The 21705-nt window shown below is 35.2% G+C and overlaps 1 protein-coding gene and 1 long non-coding RNA gene across 2 annotated transcripts in view; one reads left to right on the forward strand and one right to left on the reverse strand.

Moving 5' to 3' along the window:
* The window catches only part of KCND2 (potassium voltage-gated channel subfamily D member 2), a 483252-nt gene that overhangs the window by 427845 nt on the left and 33702 nt on the right, over window positions 1-21705 (forward strand). The window lies entirely within an intron of this gene.
* Window positions 784-20290, reverse strand: LOC140709572 (uncharacterized). The gene is made up of 3 exons (XR_012090071.1): window positions 20203-20290; window positions 8444-8589; window positions 784-2384 (listed from the first exon to the last, which is right to left on the reverse strand). It is a non-coding gene; the product is annotated as an uncharacterized lncRNA (long non-coding RNA).

A 21705-nucleotide genomic window follows, 5' to 3' on the forward strand; every position in this document is an offset into this window, starting at 1 on the left:
GGCCATGTATAATGACAAGTCCAAATGAAGATGCCTCTGTTCCAGTGGAACTATAGATATTTTTTTTCATAATAATGTACTGCCTCCAATTATGAAAAGACTACATCTAAAAGGGGTTAGAAGGACCACCATAATTCTATTTCATGTTGATATTATTACACCCAATGATGCCTACAACACTCTGAAGTGTTTGCCATTGGGCTGTGCTGGTAAATTGGCTACTCTGAAGTTGACGCTCAGCATTGGGCATACTCGGAAGTATGACCTAGACTACTGCTACTCCCCAAACCCATTACCTCTCAGTGCAGTGACACCAATCCACTCGTGTTCTATTCTGTTTCTCTACCTTTGCTCCAGTTGGAATACTGTTTAATATTCCTGTCATTTCTCCCTAACCCTACCTCAACCTCAAGTTCCAGTTTAAATCTGACCTCTCTTCTGAATTACTGTAGCACTTTTGGTCTTCTCCTTGGCCAACCTCCTCTGCCTACCACACACATTTTAGCAAATACTGTAAACTGGATTGATGACTAGATCCTTGATTCTCAGCAAACTTTGCAAGTTCCTTAGGCGAGCAAACTTTGCAAGTTCCTTAGGTGAATAGTTCTTATCTCATTACTGAGTACTCCATGATGCTAAATACATGATATAGCATGATTTTGTTTTATAAAACTCAAAACCGAAAAAAAAGCTCAGTTCAAACTGTTGTATATATATAATAGTTTTATAAAATATATATTATATATAATAGTTTGAACTGAGCTTGATATTTTAATAGCTTGCTTTATATATGTATCCCATAAGTTTTCTGCCTCACTTGCCCACTTTAATTTTAAGAAACAACAACAAAATGCAGAAAAAGTATGTTTGTCCTCAATTATAAGAAATATTTGGCAATAGAAAACATGCTAACTTTAATATTTTATATTTTATCTGCCAATGAGACTATGAAATTTCACACTTTATGTCAGACATATTTTGTGAAGGAGTGCCAGTGGATTGTCACATAAGCTGGTTGTCTACTATACTATCTGATGCTTTTTAAGAAGGAGAGTAATTGGGTTAGATTTAAATTAGTGTGTTTTTAGTAATTCTGAAATGTATATGCCTTCAAGTGAAACTATAATGAAGAATAGGAAGAAATAGCAAATGCATATGTGCACTTAATAAATACATTTGTTGATGATGATGATGGTGATGATGATGACAGTGGAAGTGGAAATTTCATTTTCTTCTTCTACAGAAAGCCTTCCAATCCCTCCACTCTGCACTTAAAGCTATTGATTTATTTATTTTTTACTAAAGTTTGTGATGATATAAGATTAATCAGCATGCAAAGTATCTCAAAGTAGAAGGACACTGAGTAGTTTATAGACGGAAGTTGATTGACCACACTGCTATGAGTTGATTTCAAAAAGAGGTGTAAAATGAAATGACAAAATAAATCAAAGAGTCCACTAATCCTCATATAAGGGGCGCCACTGACTTGAGTTTCATATTACATCAATCCTTTTATTTAATAGCTTCAGTGGAAACCACTCCTGGGAGCATCAAACAAGGCAGCCAGCCAGAAATGTCATTATCCCAAGCAACATTTCTATTGCATAAAGCTACTTAACTCAAACTACAATTTATTTTCAGAAAAAGCTGGTTTTACTTTTCCTGGACAACCCAATATTATATTATTTTCCATATAGATTGCAGACAAACATATTTGGTTGGTAATGAATAGGTAAAAGGAAATCATTTCACTGTATTAAAATATATTTTTTCCTCAAGAGGAAAACACAGTCTGTGCTGAAGGCTAAATGAACATTTTGCTAAGAGTGCTAGGGCCAAGTTTAATTTAGTCATTCCCATGGCCAATAAAGAGTGTCCTACAAAGACCCTACACAGCATACATTCTTTTTATGGAAGTATTCTGTGACTTCTTAGGTTATACTGCCATACTAAATTTGGCCATGTTACAAAACTGTGTGAACTAAACCTAAATCATATATTGTATTGTTTGATCAATGCTATGGTTTCAACATGTTCACCAAAGTTCATATGTTGGAAACTTAATACCCAATACAACAGTGTTGGGAGGTGGGGCCTAAAAAGAAGTGATTAGGTCATGAGGTTTCTGCTATCACACATGGATTAATGCCCTTACCACCGGAGTGCATTAGTTGTTGCTAGAGGTTCTTGTTATAAAAGTGAGTTCTTCAACCACCCCTTGCTCTCTTGCTCTTGCGTTTTCTTGCCCTTCTGTCTTCTGCCTTTGAATGACAAAGCACAAAGTCCCTCACCAGATGCCAGCACCACGCTCTTGGACTTCCCAGCCTTCAGCATCAGGAGCCAAATAAACTTCTATAGTTTATAAATTCTCAGTCTCAGCTGTTCTGTTACAGCAACACAAAATAGATTAAAACAGTCAGTAAGTAAAATGCTGATAGATCATCAAGTAAATCTAAGTAAATATTTTAAAACTTAGAATTCCATACATCTGCATATAATGACATTATCTTCTTTTTAACTTGAGAATGTTCTATTTTACAAAGCTTTTGAAGCTCTGAGTCAGTAAAATGGTTATCATTTTTTCCACACAGGAAGAGAACATGTTGAGGGGATCAATCTTCCCTAAGCACTGATAAATGAGTGAGTTTGCATTCTAATTACAGATATGGTTTATGTGTTTTCTCCTTTCAAATGTGATTGCTATAAGGTAAAGAAATCAGAGGATAACTTTTTATACTGCAACCAATAATTTTTGCATTACTTAACTAAGTATATTTCCAGTTTTGATGTCTTGAATGCCAACCACTTAAAAGTTAATATTTTTTCTTCCTAGATGGGTAAAAGAATTCCCTTTTAGATTTATCTAAGTTTGTGAAGATTTTTTTATCATAATCATTTGTTTTAGAAACTAAAGTAGAGCTTGAGGATATTTTTAAAGAATACCAGAATACCTCATAATAAAGAGTCCCTAGTCTGATATGCTAAACAGGATTTAACAGCTTTTACAGAGCATAAATTTTTGCTGTATACTTTAATATGAAATTCATGCATGTGATGATATACAGATTATCCTTTAGAGAGATTTCATAAAAACACGAGAAGATATAAAATGTAAAAATGTAGGGAAGCAGTAAGTTTACCCCAGTGGACCAACTGCAAGAGAATAAAAAGTAGAAGCTGTGGGAATAATGATAAGATAATGCTAAGAACAATTAGCAAAGCTATGACGTCGAGTTAAAGTAGAAGTACCACGCCACTGAACAATCAAATATAGTCGGTAGGACCTAAGTTTTTAACATTATGTATCAAGTGGTCTCAAATAAAATTACTGGACATTTTAGAAAATAGTAAAGAGACTTCATTTACTGGTCACCCAATTGTGGTCATAGATTTTTAAACATCACATCACTATATGTATTTATTTTAAAAATGTTAAGGAAAATTTATTTATATTAACTGTAACCCTCATATTTTAGGGAAGCATATTTGGGTATATAGATTTGTCCTTTTTTTTTTTTTTTTTTTTTTTTTGATATGGAGTCTGGCTCTCTTGCCCAGGCTGGAGTGCAGTGGTGCAATCTCAGCTCACTGCAACTTCTGCTTCCCAGGTTCAGGTGGTTGGTTCTCCTGCCTCTGCCTTTTGGGTAGCTGGGATTATAGGCATGCACTACCCTGCCCAGATAACTGTTGTATTTTTAGTATAAATGGGGTTTTGCTATGTTGGCCAGGCTGGTCTCGAACTCAGTCTTTTATCCTTTTAATACATTTGGAGACCCTTTGTCTCTCACAGAGCATCTATAGCAAATCACTTAAGAGCATGCATGCTGGAGCCAGATGGTGGGCTTAAGTTTAAGCTCAATTGCTTGCTAATAATGAAATTCTGGACAATGTTCTAAAACTCTTTGTAGCTCAGTTTCCGAATTTGTTACATGTAAGTAATAATAATAGTGTCCACTTTACAAGCCTGTTATGAGGATTAAAAAGAGATGATACATATAAAACAGTAAGAAACAGTACCTAGCATGCATTACACTGTCAGTCAGTGTCAACTGTTCGTGATTACTATGAGCTATAAGCTAGTCTACATACTATTTCAGCTTGAAATAATGAAGGAAATTGTTCGTGCACAGAATCATTCAACAAATATTTGGTGAGTACCTGCTGGTACTAGGCTGTGTCATCAATTGAGTAGATCAGAGCAAATTCTAATGTCAGACCCAAAAGGTAGACCAGCTTTCCAATCACAGTTACCCTACAAAAGGAATTTGGCAATAGATTCTGCTATGTATTTCATCCTTACCACCAAGAAATCAGCTGTTCTTTGGGTTCAAAAGATGGGAAAATAAGAAAATACTACTCTGACTTCTAAAATTCATGTAGGTATTTCTGTTATATTTTAAAAGTCTTTAAATTTAATAGGAATTTGACCTATTAAAACAGGAGACTTGTTGAGATGGGAGATGATTAAAGTCTAGCACATGAAAATGGTATTAAATCAATGAATAATATGTCCAAATTATGGATCAATTTGCAAAGGTTAAGGAAACATTCATTCCTTTATTCCAAAGCATTTCTTGAGCTTCTTATTTGTATGAATCACTGTGGTAGGACCCAAATATACAGAGACAAACAACCAGAAGCCTTGCTCAACAGTAACTAACAGTGGAGTGGGAATGTTTTGCAAATAAATTAGTGACAACACAAGATGAAAATATGAAACACAAGTATTATGTTGTTGTTATGGATACAAAGAGTAGGGGGACAGGAGAGAAAAATCCCCTAAGAAGGTCAGGAACATTTCCAAGAAGAGGTGGAATTTGTTATTAATCTTCAAGGATGAATGAATTTTCCATTGCAAAGACAGATAGAGAAGGAAAATGATGATGTCAAAGAAATGTCAAATGGTGATGTCAAAGAGAGAGTACTCTTGAAGGAAGAGAAGGCAACGGTTTGACATTTGCATGGGTAAATTCAATCTTAGATTGATAGATTTTTGTTAATGAGTATAGAAATACAACTGTCAATTCCCACTAATAGAATATACAATTATGAGTCATCAAAAAATACATGTTATGTGAACCCTTGATATACATATTTATGTAAACGATGTAAAGAAACTCACAGAAGAACCCCAATAAAAACAATATTTCAGGCATGGAGAAAGAAAAGATACAAGTAGATAAGAACAGGGTGTGTCCGCTAAGTTGGGAGAATCAGGACAAGAGCTCCCATGGAAGCTGAGAATTAAGGGAGTTTCAGGGGTGATATTGAAAATGGTGGGAAATGCCATACATTAGTCAAGAAAAAAATAAATCAGAAAAGCTATGAGTGGGTTGACAGTAATCCTTTACCAAGTTTATCTCTAAAGAAAAGGATATAAATAGAACAGTAGTAGATGGGCATTGAATGGTGAAAAGAGGGTTATTGTTTAATGGCAATGTTTAGATCAAATGAATGTACTGAAAATAATGAGCCAGTATAAAGGGAGAACATTCATATGGCTAATTCATATAAGTTTAAACACTTGTAATGTTATCTTTGTTCAACTAATTCCCCTAAAGTTGCCCCAGACCTTATTGAAGCTAGTGTGACACATTATCCTAACTGAGAGACAACCTGCTCAATTTACAAAGCCACATTTCTATCTGTGGCATCACGTAAGACTTAACATCATAAACAGACTATCTCTTAGTTTTTTCTTTGTTTGAAGCCAATAGCCCATTTAGATATGCTCTTACAACCCATGACATAAATAATAATCAATACATTATGGCCCCTTTCAACATCAAACTTTGGAGAATTTTAAAAAATAGAAAAATGTATTAAAGTTAAGACAATTTTAATTAGCTGGGAAAGGTCCTTCATGAAGTAAACAAATGTTGAAATCAATTTTTTTCAGTTCTGTAGGTGTAGTACAAGCTGTTTTTTGATGGTTAAGATCTATTTGTTCAGTATTTATTGAATGCATAAAGTACATCTATTTCTAAAGAGTCATGAAAGGGAAGACAATAGCTAATAAATGTAATGCTAAAAAATGTCTGTAGGATCCATTACGCTCTGTGTCAAGATTAGTTTAGGATGTGTAACATAAAAAAGATAGAAGTATATTTGACTCTTACATAAAGGGAAGAAGTAGACAGCTGATGTGATGGACTCCATAAAATCTTCAGGGCCCCAGGCTCTTTCCATGTTGTTATTCCCCTACCCTCAGGGTGTGGCACTGGTACTCGTGGGTGAAGTAGGATGCAGGAGTTCCAGCTTTTACATTTGTGTTCAAAGTAGCAGATGATAGAAAGGGGAAAAATAAAGATGTTCCCTGTCCGTTTTAAGGGAAGTTCACAAAAGTTCTTGTCAGCATTTCTGCATATATTTCACCGGCCAGAGCTTAGACCCATGGTCATAGCTAGCTAGACTAATAACCAAGTTGAATGGCTGTAATGCCTAGCTAAAAAAAAAAAAGAAAATTAGAGTTCTAGTTCTGTTACTAAGGAAAATATATGTTAGCTTTATTAGGAGTTAAATAGCAATTTCCATCATATTTAAAATTTTCAAAGCTCTTCCTGCCTGATAGGGAGCCTGGAACAAGAAGCAAAGTAGGCGCTAGGTGAATTTAGAATGGAAATTAGGATAGCCAAATGGCCATATTCAAAAGGAGGCTCATCTTTTCTAAATTAGTTGCTTGGGAAATCCTAAGCAAAAAGAACAAAGCTGGAGGCATCACGCTACCCAAATTCTAACTGTACTACAAGGCTACAGTAACCAAAACAGCTTGGTACCGGTACAAAAACAGACACACAGACCAATGAAACAGAATGGAGAGCCCAGAAATAAAGCCGCACACCTACAACCATCTGATCTTCGACAAAGCTGACAAAACAAGCAGGAGGAAAGTACTCCTTATTTAATAAATTCTGTTGGGATAAGTGGCTGGCCATGTGCAGAAGATTGAAACTGGGCCCCCTCCTTACACCGTATATAAAAATCAACTCAAGAAAGATTAAAGACTTAAATGTAAAACTCAAAACTCTCAAAACCCTGGAAGACAATGTAGGCAATGCCATTCTGGACACTGGAACAAGCAGTGATTTCATGATGAAGATGCCGAAAGCAATTGCAACGAAAGCAAAAATTGACAAATGAGATTTAATTGAACTAAAGAGCTTCTGTAAAGTGAAAGACACTATTAACAGAGTAAACAAACACCCACAGAATGAAAGAACATTTTCAAAAACTATGACAAATGTCTAATATCCAGCATCTGAGAGGAACTGAAACAAATTTAAAACAAACAAACAAAAAAGAAAGTTAAAAAGTGGGCAAAGGACATGAACACTTTTTAAAAAGACATACTTGTGACCAACAAGCATATGAGAAAAACTCAACATCAGTGATCATTAGAGAAATGCAAATCAAACCACAGTTAGATACCATTCAGTATGGTTATTACTAAATAACCATACCACACCATTCAGTATGGTTATTACTAAAAAGTCAAAAAAATAGCAGATGTTTGTGAGGTTACAGAAAAAAGGAATGCTTATATGCAGTTGCTAGGAGTGTAAATTAGTCCAACCATTGTGGAAAGCAGTGTGGCGACTTCTCAAATAACTAAAAACAGAGCTACCAGTCAACCCAGCAATCCCATTACTGGGTATATTCCCAAAGGAATATAAATCATTCTCTCATAAAGACACATGTACATCAATGTTTATTACAGCACTATTCATAATAGCAAAGACATAGAATCAACCTAAATGCCTATCAATGGTAAACTGAATAAAGAAAATGTGGTACATATACACCATGGAATACTATGCAGCCATAAAAAAGAATGAGATCATGTTCTTTGCAGGAACATGGGTGGAGCTGGAGGTCACTATCCTTAGAAAACTAAGGAATTCCAAATACCACATGTTCTCACTTATAAGCAGGAGCTAAATGACAAGAACACATGGACACACGGAGGGAAACAAGACATACAGGGGACCACTGAAAGGTAGAGGGTGGGAGGAGGGAGAAGGTCAGAAAAAATAACTAAGAAGTACTCGGCATAATACCTGAGTGACAAAATAATCTGTACAATAAACCCCCCTGTTGCACGTTTACCTATAAACAAACCTACACACATACCCCTGAATTTAAAATAAAAGTTAAAAAAAGTCAGTTGCCTGGGAAGTAGTATTAATTAATCATTTTAGTTATTTATTATCTTTGCTCTGTTTACAGAATTTCAGTATACTACTGGAAACAATAGAAAATAGCCTTAAATGTGGAAGGTATAATCTTGATGTCCTCCGTGGTCCAGTGCTTGAAGGGTTGAATAGCAATGTTTAGAAACTCAGGAGTCAAATTTTCACACACGCCAATTTTCACTGGCACGTCTGCTGGATACCCTGCAACCAACTCCCTATTAAATTAACAACAAAATCATAGCGGCACCTACCCTTCATCAGCAATTTCCTTCAGGAATTATCCAAGGTCAGTGCTCTTCCATCTTACTACTTCATGACGGGAGTCAGCATTTAGCCATCACCCTCCAGATGGTGATGTTCAGGACCTTGGCAAACTGCCTTTCAAAGGTTGTGAGCCCTATTGAGAATAATTATCTAGATATTGAACGATATTTTTCACTCTTTATGGTTAAAGTAATTGAGAGCGATGTGGCTATGTTGGCAGAGCATTTGGCTTGCCTGTTTCCCTTTTTAAATAACTACAAGTGGAAAAACGATGTGAGCCCACTCATCTGCTGTAACATTCAGAAGAATGGTTATTACACAGCACTAGAACCTGAATTGGGGCCCTACATTCAGGAAGAGGAGAAACCAGAGAGCATCCCCAGAGTGAGAAAGTGGCTACTTATTAGAGGTATGTGACACCTGCAGGAGGAGAAATGCTGATACATTGCAGGTGACACTGGCCACACCGTGGTGTCAGTGGTGTCACATCAGTAGGTCAGACGGGACTTCCACAGTAATCGACAAGGGCTGTGACATGGCTGGCACAAAGCCAGATGAGAACCAAATCCCATCTTGTAGCAACATAAAACCACTTTATTTCACTATGAGCCTCACTCACTTGGACATCTCATGACACATTTGACAAAATGTTCTGTTCATTTTAGGAAGTCATCCACATTTCTGATGGTTTCCCTGGCATCTTTCTATGACCAATAATAAAAATAGCAATGGCTAACTCATATTGAGCTTTTACTATATGCCAAGCACTATGCTAAATGTATATTCATTTTATCTCACATAATAATGGCTGTTGGCCAAACACTATCCAGTCCTGTCTACTCTCCTTCCAATAGAATCTTGAGTGGAAAGTCCAGATAAAGAATATTACCTTTATAACCTCTATCTGTTTATTTAAGAGGAACAAAAATCAGTATCAGGGTAATCAACCATAGCATAGCCAAGGAGCAATTTTAGAAAGAAACATTTCTAAAATATCAGAATTTCATAATATTCTGGTTTATTTTTGGATGATACATTATTCAGGATGGTAAAATTTTCAGGTTTTTTTTTTTTTTTCTTACAGCCTTAAGTAAATCTTCTACATCCCTGGGCTTCAGCTTAAAGTACAGAAATGATGCTGAAATCTTAAAGCTCTGGTCATCTGAGTTGTTTCTCTTTTAATAATCCTTTCTTCAAAGGCAATTCCTGCTCAGTGGGAAAAGTCACAGCTCCTAAGTATTTATGTACCAAGGTTTCTGTTCAAGGAATATTTAAAAGCTATTGACCAGATCACTGATTTCAATGGCAAGCTATAATCATTTTACATATAGTAAGAAAAGAAATACCTAATAACAAGGGAATAATATGAGCTATAACTAAATGACCGCATTTTGTATCTTATACATGTTAAACTTCAACAAAATTGATAAAATACTTGTTATTTGTAGTCAGCCTAACCTGGGTTAAAAGTCCTGTTTTACCTTTTATCACTGGAGCAGCCCTGTGTAAATTACTCCATTTATCTAAGTTTTATTGTCCCTCTAAATATCATTACTACATTGTGGGTGGTTTAGAAATAATGCATGTAAAGCATAGCAAGTATTTGATAAATGATAGCAAGTATTACTATCTTTCTAGTTTTAAAATGAACTAAATGATACAAAGAGTAAATCTTAAATGAATGTGTAGAATAAAATGTAAACCATTTTTAAAAGGAATTCATATTTTAGTCCTTTAATATTTCCTATTAATGTTCTCTTTTAGAATAAAAAAAATGAGTTATTAGATATGAGTTTACCAGAAGCAAATAGTTTTTAATTCAAGCAGAATAGTATTAGGCTATATCTGATATTCTCTCAAGCTATCAGGAGAGGTAAAATGTAATGAAAGGAAGCCAGGAGACCCAAGTTCTTAACTCTGCTGCGACACTTATTCTGGAATTTTGGGCTACATTTTCTAAGACCTCGATGATCTTAATGTAAACACAGGTGGTTGAATTAGATGATCTGGATGGCTTTTTCCTGTCCTTGCATTTGACAATCATGCGCTCAATATGATGTATAAAATTCCACCAGCAGAAAGTCATTTCTTTGACTGTAGACATTGACAGGCAACATGGTAAAAGGAAAGAACACACAGTTTGAAGTCAGACTTAGGTGAGTTCCAATCCAGCTTCACTTTCCAGTTACATGACTTTTAGCAAGTTGCTCACCTTCTCCGAGGCTGTTTTCTCACTTGCAAAATGCTGATAATAATGACTACCTGCTGAGAATGTTATGAAGATTAGAGATGGTGTAGGTATTCAATAATTGAGTGGACATTCAATTAATCATAGTTATTATTTTCCAGAGTCCTCCAATAAAATGCAAATTCATCAAGAAGGATTATTTTGGGGAATTTTCCTGGTTGCCAGGAATGGAGAGCCACTCAAAACTCAATTAAATAAATGAGAAATATAAAGTATTAGTGTTAATAAGGTTACACAGAGTTTCATGAATCTCAAGACTGAGAGTCTGTGGAACCGGAAATTGAAAAGGACGTAAAGTCTCTCCCTCTCGCTCTCTCTCTGCCCATGTGTCCCCTTCTATCAGTGCCTTTGATCCCTTATCTGTCTTTTCTCATTTCACCCCTAATGTCCCCAGCTCCCTGGACTCCTTTTTGTCTCTCTTCTGCCCACAGAGGGTCCCTTATTGACTAACTTCTGTTTCACTCCCAGCTGTGGGAAACCAGTACAACCAGAGCGCAGGGCCATGTAGTCCACTGTCTATTTCATAGGGTTGGGCTGTAGGAAGACCCTGGGATGAGTACATAAGAGAGGATAGTACCCCAACATAAAACTAGTACAAAGGGTCACACAAAATGCTTGTTACCCCCGTAATACCAATTTTCTGACAATAAGGTACATAGAGTTGGAGTCAGGGATAGATACAGTTTTTGTGAGTACTGAAGATTATATAATTTTGAGAACTCTCTTTTAGACCAAAAAAATAAATAAATAGGGTGATTGTTTTAACCCATTTTCTGCTGCTGCAACAGAATATCACAGACTGGGTAATGAGTAAAGAGCAGAAATGTATTTCCCTCAGTTCTGGATGCTGGGAAGCCCAATATCAAGGTGCCTGCAAGTTAATTTTCTAGTGAAGGCTACATCCTCTGGAGGGTAGCAACACTGTGTCCTCACATGGCGGAAGGCAGAAGGGCAAGCTAGCCAAATACTGCGTGGAGCCTCTTTTATAAGGATCTTAGTCCCATTCACAATGGAGCGGGTCTCATGGCTTAATCACCTCTTAAAGGCCTCCTCTTTTAATGCTATCACATTGGCCTGAATGTTGAAGGCAACACGTTCAAAGGATAGCAGATATGAATACAGAATTACATAGAAGAGTGAATATTTGCTTGAAATTAGGAAAGAAAGTACAACAAATTATACATTTTATAAAAAGGTTGAACGTAACACAAATGTCACAGAAGCCAGAAAATAACTTTCTGTGAATTAACGCACATCTATAATCCTTTTCTCCTACATTTTTAGGCTGTATACTTAGTGCTCACCACTTTGTGTAACAATAATATTAATAATGTTTTCTATAGGGAGAATAGAAAAATAACTATCTCTTCTCTAGCATAGTTGATCAAAATTTATTTTTGTCTAATTTATTGTCAAAATGTCTTTTGTCTAGTTGATAGTTGAGATATAAAACACAGGCATTTTCATCAGGTATAGGAATAGTACAGGTTTGTTTTCTAAAAAGATAGGAACTCTGACCAATTCTATCTTATGATTTCATAAAACTTGCCTAATGCAGCAAACCCTGCTCTATAAATTCTATGACTATCAGGAGAGAACTTCTTTTTTGGTTTGACATCAATTAGAACTGAACCTTTTGGTTACAAGTTTACAAATATGATGTTTGGAAGAATTTTCCACACATCAGCTGCTGGCTAGTCTGAGAAATCTATATACTACCAATGCCAGGTGATTTATAACACACTTACATAACAATACAGGTTTTAGCATTTGTACCTTTGTGTCAGGTGCAGGGAGGGTGATAAGTGTCAGTCTGGAAAAATTCCTACACTGAGACAACTATAACAATAATAAGTATTCATGGAAGTGGCTGTGAGTCACACTTAAATGTAGCCCACAAAACTCAAGCTAAATGTATACCCAACTTGCCCCCTTAGTCAGATCCCAAAGCACTCCAACGCTCTCTGTCTATAGGGGAAATAAGGAGCAAATGCTGAAGTGAAAAGCAATAGCAATACTGACCTACAGTAGTTGTAATATCTTACTTTAGAGAATTAAACAAATATGTATATGCATGGTGAGCACATTGCTAGACTCCTTCTCAGGGCACTTAAGCTTACGGTTTATCAACTTCATTGTACATCTGCCTCTGGTTGGGGTACATGACAGATTGTGATAGGCCAATCACTTAAGATGCTGTTGAGGGATGACAACAAGGCTGAAGTAGAGGGACATTGTCTCTGAGAGTTCAGCTTGAGGACGCAGGGTGATCAAGGAATGAAGACTATAGGAGAATTACTGATAAGCTAGGCGAAGTGACAGCAATGACCAACTTCACCTGTTAAAAGAGTGTGCCCACAGATAATTCTGCATTTGCCAGCCTTTCCTGGGTCCCTCCTCTGCTTCGGCAAGAAACTAGCCAGGCTGCACTCAGAGCTGGAGCTTCATTAAGCAAAATGATACAAGAGGTTTTTTCAGGTAAAAAAGGCATACAAGAGACACCAATAACGTGATTGTCAGAAAGAGAAAAACAAAAGTGACAACTCAAAGAGCAGAAAGACACTCTCAGAATTTTCATAACAGTTGTTAAAATCAGTGACAAGTAAAAGAAAATGAAAGACAGAAAAGAAATACCTTCAATAGCTTTCTTTGAAATGCTGTTGTATACAATGCAATGAAACATAACTAAGTCAGGTGACAAGTATACTCAGACCATAAATTACAAACCTTCTAGGTAAGTTCATTAGAAACAGATATGTGTGCATGAGAAGAGCTAAACAAGTAGAGAATTAACAGAATGTAATTGTATTATGTACAAATAGGTCAGCTAAATACCATTAAATGAGTAGTTTTGTCAATAATGATCTTTCTAGAAAAATATTTACACACATGTCTAATATGGATGGATGGCGAAGGTAAAACTAAACATCATCTTACAGACTGACTAAAAATGTTATTACATAATAAGCCTTTGAGTAATTATAAAATGTATTATATATTCAGTTTTTGCTATTTCCAGGACCACATTAATGTTTCTTGTACACATATAATTATACACTTTTCATAGATGTCTTATGAGACAGGCATTTGTATTTCTTCCCGTTCCCAACCCTTTTCCCAGTTATCTTTCCTACCAATGTTTTATAGCTGAATTAAGATATTTCACCACCCCAAATAAATAAATTTAATACCCTCCCAACCTTCTCAAAACGTGCTGGTCTTTTTTCATTGTACATATCGTAATGTGCAACTATGCACTTATTTTTTTGTTTATAGGTTTAATTTCTGTCTTCCTCTCTACCATGTAAACTCCATAAGGGTAGAGAGTCCTGTCTTGTTTGCCCAGTAGGCTCTATATATACAGATTGGTTACATAAATAAATAACGAGAAAACTGAATCTTACAAAAGTTAATTAAGGCCATAAGTAAGTGTCAAAACATCATTCAAATTCTCTGTGAATTCAAAGCCCTTGAAATTAACCACCGTGTTCCCCTGTCCGTGCTAGCAAGGCTGTATAATTTGCAGGGCCCACCACACAATAAAACCGTGAGGTCCTGTTCAAAAAGCAAGGACAATGTGCCATTAAAGTTATTAAAATATAAATCTTTTTTCCTTTCTTCCACAGTATTCTCTTGACTTGTGACATTTTTGCTCTTTAATGTGGTTCTAAGTAAAGAAAACTTAAAACTTCAAATTATTACCATGAATTTTACCGTTTATCTTTATGTTGTGTAATACCAGTTTTAAATGCAAATATGAGTATTTAATTTGTATGCAGAATCACCAAAATTACACAATTCTTATTTCATAACTTGGATATGCATATGTATTTTGTTCTTACCAGAACAGTAGAAACACTGCATAGAACTAACTCACTTGTTTTTATGTCACTTCTTAATTATGCACACATTAGACGAATATTTTCTACCTTCAACTTGCTGGTGAGCAAGGAAGGGTTGAAAGAAAAAGAGGTTGAGGATTGTTTTGTCTTTCTCCTCTCCTCTTACGTCATCATTTCAGCATAAGTATTTGGTTAATAAAGGAAAGTAACAGGAGTAAGAAAACATGTGGTAAGGGTACCTTGGTTGTTCATGTTTCTTTGAATGCCAGACCTTCTTTAGATGTTTGAAGCTAATTCTAGTTCAAGAATAAAGTGTGGCTTTTCAGGTCTGTCATCTCTCCCACTTACTCCAGGCAGATGTGACACACTTACCTAGCACTGGCTTGGAATCTTACTGAACTCTTACATACCATGGGTTCACCAGAATTCTGTGCTCATTTGACATTGTAAGTGCAAATGGGGCAGCAAGGAATGGTTTCCATGCATGGTATGCATTTCTCCTGAATTTGTGCCCATACTCCATTGTCCCATTGCATTTCACTTGCAAAACACAAGCTCAAAGATAAAAGTAAGAATTTTCCAGACAGCAACAGCAAACCATTAAACCAAGCATGAGGCCTTTATGAACTTACACACCCACGAAACTGGCCCTGTACACATTCACAATCTAATGCATCTTACTGCTTTGTGCCTAGTGACACTATATCCAAACTCCCGCAGTAATGAGTCATATTTTACCAAGATAAAGATACTTGATTTCAGTACACTGTGAGGACAATGAAGGATGACAAGTCGTTCCCAAGTTGCTTTTCAAACTTTTATTGTAACTGGCAAAGGAGGCAGATACATATGTTTGCACACCAGGAACAAGGAATTATTTTTATTTGCAGACATTTATAATTGCTTTGCCATTGATTGAGCTATTAAATATTCAAATCTGTGCAGGGAGCAGGTAATTTAGTGCAGCTATATTTTCTCCCCCACTTCATTATTGAAATTGAACAAAAGTTGAATTATACAATCATATAGCTGCAAATATTTTAGCCAGGATAAGAACCTTGTACTCTTCAGCCTCTTTTGAAGAATGAGACAATCATAAACAAGGTCAATATCTTCACTGTTCTTTGAGTCTGGGTTCATTTTCCATTTTTTCCCCAGTTTCTCCTGACATAATCCCAGTTCAGAAGGCATATGTTCTAGCAATTATACCAAAGTTTATCTTATTTACCATCACAGTTTGGAACTGTCTTGGCCTGAGGAGCCAATCTGAAGTTGGTACTTAGATTGTATTAAAAAAATTAAACAAGATTTTAGGTCTGTTTGACAGATGAGAAAACCTAGTCTTATAAACGTTAAGGAACTCACATAGCTAATCAATAGCAGCATTATAATTTGCACCCAGGACTGGCAAAGCATACATTCATACCAATTCATTTTCAGTAAACTCACTAAAGCCAAAGATAGTATCTGTATGCTTTGACCAAACTAGAACTATTATATCTTTTTTATAATTTTCATTAGTCATTTAGCTCCAGTATATTCTTTTGCCCTTGGTTACACATTTTTATTCTGTATACATTGTTTCTTATATATTTTCTACTTTTCTTCCACAATTTATTTGGTGATATAAAATATACAAGAGTATTTTCTTAAACTACATTACAATTAGAACTATATATATGATACAAAAATATGAAATGTAGATGATATATATTTTATATACATTTATATTACATAATATAAACATAAATAAAATATAACAAAGTAGATTTATGAATTATCTGAGAGATGTCAGATCTCACATAAAGACACTGAATTTAGCATTCGATCAAAAATTCAAAGATACAGATTTCATCAGTACAGTCCTTATACACATTTAGATTTCTGAGTTTATATTCTGCATTCTATATAATATTTATTATTTATTCAGTAAAACCAAGATTAGTATGTGCAAAGCAATGAATTCAACATTGTATTTGCAATGACTTGCATTCCTGTTACAAAGATGCTTAAAACAGTTTAACATCTGATAGCTATGAAGATGACCTTTTTCAAACTTAAGAAATTCTAGAGGCCCACGTTAAAAGATATTATATTCCCTTATGAAAACAAGTAGAACCAAATAGGCGATGGAGAATGTCAAGCTAGAAAGGGGACCCAGAGGGCTCCCTACACTGAATCACATGAGGAAATACCCTTTCTTGTAATTGAAGACTTGACATTAACTATTTGTATTTCTTTACAAAGAAGTAAAATACTTTAGTTTTTATAATTTATAGAGGTTCTTTTCAGGTTTAGTTGATAGAATATTCTGGTTCTATTCCTTGAGACTCCAGTTTCTGAGAAACAGCAGTTCATAAATGATTCGTAAGAGTGAGTTTATTTTTTATTTTTGTTCATTTTAATGTAAGGGTTCACCAAACTCTGTATTTATAGTTAGAATCATAATTTGTTTAAATACCAGGTGATAATCAGGCAAATCAATAAATGAACAAATCAAAATACACCAGCTAAAGTGAATAGTAAAAGAGCTTATTGTGTAACAAAGACTAAATAATTTAAAGGAAAATTAAGGTGAGTACTAAGCTTCATTCAATAGTTGATGTCTCAGGTGCTTCCTCCCAATTTAAAAGATGAAGAGAAGCTGACGTGATCGGTCCTAGCTGATGTTCCTTGTCCCACCTTCTGTCAACATGAACCACAAAAGCACTGAAATAAGAAAGCCTTTTTTTTTTTGTCATAGTAGGTCTAATTCTTACTTGTGTCTGAGGAGTCTATTTAATTCCTTAAAACTTCTATTTGGTGGGTTTTCTTTGCATTTTGGATGTCTGAAATGGTTTTTTGTTTGTTTGTTTTTTGGTTTTTGGTTTTTGGTTTTTTTTGAGATGGGGTCTCCCTCTGTCACCCAGACTGGAGTGCAGTGGCGTGATCTTGGCTCACTGCAACCTCTGCCTCTCCAGTTCAAGCGATTTTCCTGCCTCAGCTTCCCAAGTAGCTGGGATTACAGGCGCCCACTACCACGCCCAGCGTTTTTTTTGTTTTGTTTTTGTTTTTGTTTTTTTGGTAGAGGCAAGGTTTCACCATGTTGGCTAGGCTGATCTCAAACTCCTGACCTCAGGTGATCCACCTGCCTTGGCCTCCCAAAGTGCTGGGATTATAGGCATAAGCCACTGCGCCTGGCCTGAAATGTACTTTTTGATTTAGTTTTGTAGTGTAAGAGGGATGCAAATAAGAAAAAGACTAATAGATAAGGAGAATGAACAAAAGTCCATAGTGAAAAGTGCAAAACATTTCCACCTAAGAAAGTAAATTTTATTTGGTTTTAAAATAGAAGGAAATGAAAAGAAATAGTAATCTTAAATTAGAAGTTCAAAAATCAGCTACAGGTTTCTGAAGTGATGTCTCAGCCTAAATTATCTGAACAAATGTGTAATCTATTCCAATTTCCTTCTTGAAAGACTTTTATTTTCATCTGCAAGGTCCAGAATGCCTGGGTACGATTTAAGCTCTGCCATTAATAAGCATGCACAACACATGTAGATGTGGTCTTATTTATAAATAGGATCATAAGACTGCATGTCAGCTCTTTTAAAAATGTGAGGTCATGCCCACATAGCCCTTGTCACCTCTCCTGTGATTATCCCTGCAAGAATTTAGCCTTGCTAAGCGTCCTTTCCCTTACCTGTAATAAAGGTGTAATATTAATACCCAACTCATTGTGGGGTTACAAACTTATTATAAATGTATTTTTCCATATAAGGTTCTTAGAATCGTTCCAATAAATGTTATTTATTGTTTAGCCAAGGAGGACTAAAGTTCAGCCCTTTATAAGAGAAGCTCCTAGGAAGTCTATGAACCTTCATGCACCAACTGAGCCTCCAAGAGCAGAGTCCACCTGGATCTGAATAGGACACTTTGGTGTAATAATCTCCATCACGAACTAGGAAGTAGGAAGTGAATATTCATATCTCCACATTTTACACATAGGAAACCATCTTAAAGAAGTTAGATTATTGAGTACAATGTCACATGGCTAGCAGGAGACAGAGCTGAGACAATGTCACATGGCTAGCAGGAAACAGAGCTGAACTTGCTCTGTCTCCTGCTAGCCCTGTGACATTGTACTCAATAATCTAGCTTCTGATTTCATGTCTTGCCAAATGAGAAAAACTCACAGTCATGTTCCTTCAAATAAAGCGTCATCAACTGTGAAACAGTAAGAAGGAGCTACTCTAGTGTTTGGCAATCAGTAGCAGTAGGCTCCTTTTCTTAGCAAAATTCAAGCAGGGCATAAATCTGGGCAAATATGACATCAGAGGTGGACATGAATAGTGACAAGCGCCTCCACATAAAACCGCCATTCAAATCCTGTTATCTTTTGCTAATCTGAAATTTAGTTGTATCAGATTTTTCCTGAAGCAAACTGAAGTAACAACTGGGGCTTGTAGATCTCATTGTCATTGAGAGGATTTGCTGTGATATTAGCTGTGTAAGTTAGTCTTAAATGTGAGGGTATGGACTTTGGAAATTCTTGATTGTTTTGACATACTAATCTTGTTTTGGTTTGGCTTAATTTTTCTAGAATATCAGAAGCAAATTCAGATATAGTAGATACAAATAAGCTCAGTAATAATATTGACTTTATGATAAACATTTTTCTCTTTGCAATAATTTATTCAAGAAGGACTAATGAGTAAAGAAATATTTTCCTCGCTGGAGGATACCATATCTTTTACAGTGCTCAGTTGATCACATCAATTATTATTTAATCTCTAATGATAATCGATATACAATTAATATAAGAAAATCAAACACTTGCTATATAATTCAGTTCTACAATGCCTCAGTCTCCCTTAAGAAGCTCACTTATTTTCTTCCTAAAAAAAGTCATTTTATATGCTTCCATTGAGAATGCTAAGATGTTCAATCATTGGAAATTTTAATTTACCAGCTAAAGTTGGTGAGATAAACCTTTCTTTAGATGATCAATTTTGCCCCCAAAAAATTACTGCTTCTATCTGATTGTGCAAGTAAAAATAAGTTGGTTGTATAGAACACAATGAAACTAACATATAAAAAGCAGTCAGCTATAATTTGTAGATTACTTTGTATGAATGAGCATGACAGAATGAGCCAATATTGTGTTTGCAAATATCTCTCCACAGAAACAACAAATCTTTGCACTTTTTTCAGCATTGTATATTAATTTAGAATAATAAAAAATCAGCAATATTCAGATATCTGCTCTTTCTGTGTCATATTCTTTTCTCACATTTAATATTTTTGTCATTTACCTTCCCCTGGGGTGACAATGGCATAATGAAAAAGAACATAAAATTAGAAAATCTCTTTACAGTAGCTATTCCTATCCTTTGGGAGTCAAGACATCCTTCTTTTCTTGTTTTCATTTTATAACATGCACCCATTCCTAATTAGAGAATAGAACACTTTATATATATAAGTGCCTCCACATAAAACCGCCATTCAAATGATCCTGTTATCTTTAGCTAAACTGAAATTTAGTTGTATCAGGTATATATATTACACACACACACTTTTCAAGTTAATTAAGTAAAATTTAAATCACAGAATAACTTGTTGAAATATTAAACATAGTGAGATATCAGAAATCAATGATTGAGAATCAAGCACTTACATTGTAAAGATAGTGTAGACCAAATACCCCAAGTATACCTCTCACTCATTTCTCTGACTTCCCTTGGCATTCACCTTCTGGAGCATTAGAGAAAGAGTACAGCCTTTGCTAATCAAAATTGATTAAAGAGACTCTTGGCTGGTAAAGGCAGTTACTTTGGATGACTCACATCTTTCTGCTTGCACATGGCAAGGATTTGGCACGGTTTTTATAGTAAGACTGTTTCTGTCATCCCCAAGATTTTTGTTTTTCTTTTTAGAAATGTTAAGATTAATTCTGGAAAAAATATATTATAGTTGTGTAACCACGTAAGGTAAGTCATTGATCAAGGGTAGTACTGCCCTTCTAATACTACTTAGGCTTTAAATATTCAGTCTACCAAAGAATAGGAAATATTGCTACACTAACCTGTTTACTTCATGTTAATAACAACTTCTGCATGTTCTTCTTATCTGCATCCATTACTCCATGATAATGAGATGCTCCTACTCTCAGAAGATATTACATGTGAAGGGTGGATGTTCCGTATGTAAAGGCACAAACACAGCTAAAACAAAACATTACATTTATTTTCAAAGTCATTATGTTAGGCCCCTAGAATTACTGTTATTGCAAAGTTATGTTGGTTTTTGAGCAAAAAAATTGAGAAGTTATTCAACCTAGCCATCCCACTACTGAATAGTACATCACACATATCAGGAGAAAGATAAAGATCTTAAAGTTAACACATCACCACAGTTCTACATCCTTTTTAATTAATGGCATTATGTTTTAGTAGGTATAGAGTGAAAACACTTTATAGGACTCAAAATATTTTCTGGCTTGATATTAAAGGCAACATGCAGCTTCCCATGTGAGTTCTCTACTCTTTCCTGAGAACCACCTGTAGACTTGTTTGACTTGTTTCATTAATTACAAACAAGGGAGTTTAACTTGTATCACTACCTAAACAATCAAGTTAAAAAGACAATTACTTCTTTTTTTAATGTGAAAGTTTTGTTCAGGTTCACTCAGACAAAATAATTAGCTAAGAGAACATTTTTACTTTTCCACTCAGTAAGGCTAAGCCAAATTCCACTTAAGATTATCATATTTCTAGGCGAGCAAGAGTTCATAATTACCTAGCTTCACTCTTGTGTCAAATCTTCCATAATCTTTTGGCATGTTTCAATAAGAAAGCCTCACTAAGGTAAAGGAAAAACTTTTTTTCCACATTTTATTCCTTCTAAACTATAAAATAATTAGCAATATACTATGTATAAGCAGTAAATCCAAAAAATGAAAAAAATTAGAAAGTTATATAAAAATTGCTGTTTCTGATTTTACTTCATAGAGTTTAATTTAAGGAAAAAATTGGCACTTATGACTTTCCTACATTAATCTGTTTATTAGGTTCTTTGCTCTCTTCTCCACACAGAGGGAGGTTTCATAAATGCATATTGACATGCCCACTGTAGGCTTGTGCGGAAAGGAGAATTAATCCTCCATTGTGTAGCAGTCAAG

This window comes from Chlorocebus sabaeus, chromosome 21 (assembly GCF_047675955.1).
Source record: "Chlorocebus sabaeus isolate Y175 chromosome 21, mChlSab1.0.hap1, whole genome shotgun sequence".
Taxonomy (NCBI): Eukaryota; Metazoa; Chordata; class Mammalia; order Primates; family Cercopithecidae; genus Chlorocebus; species Chlorocebus sabaeus.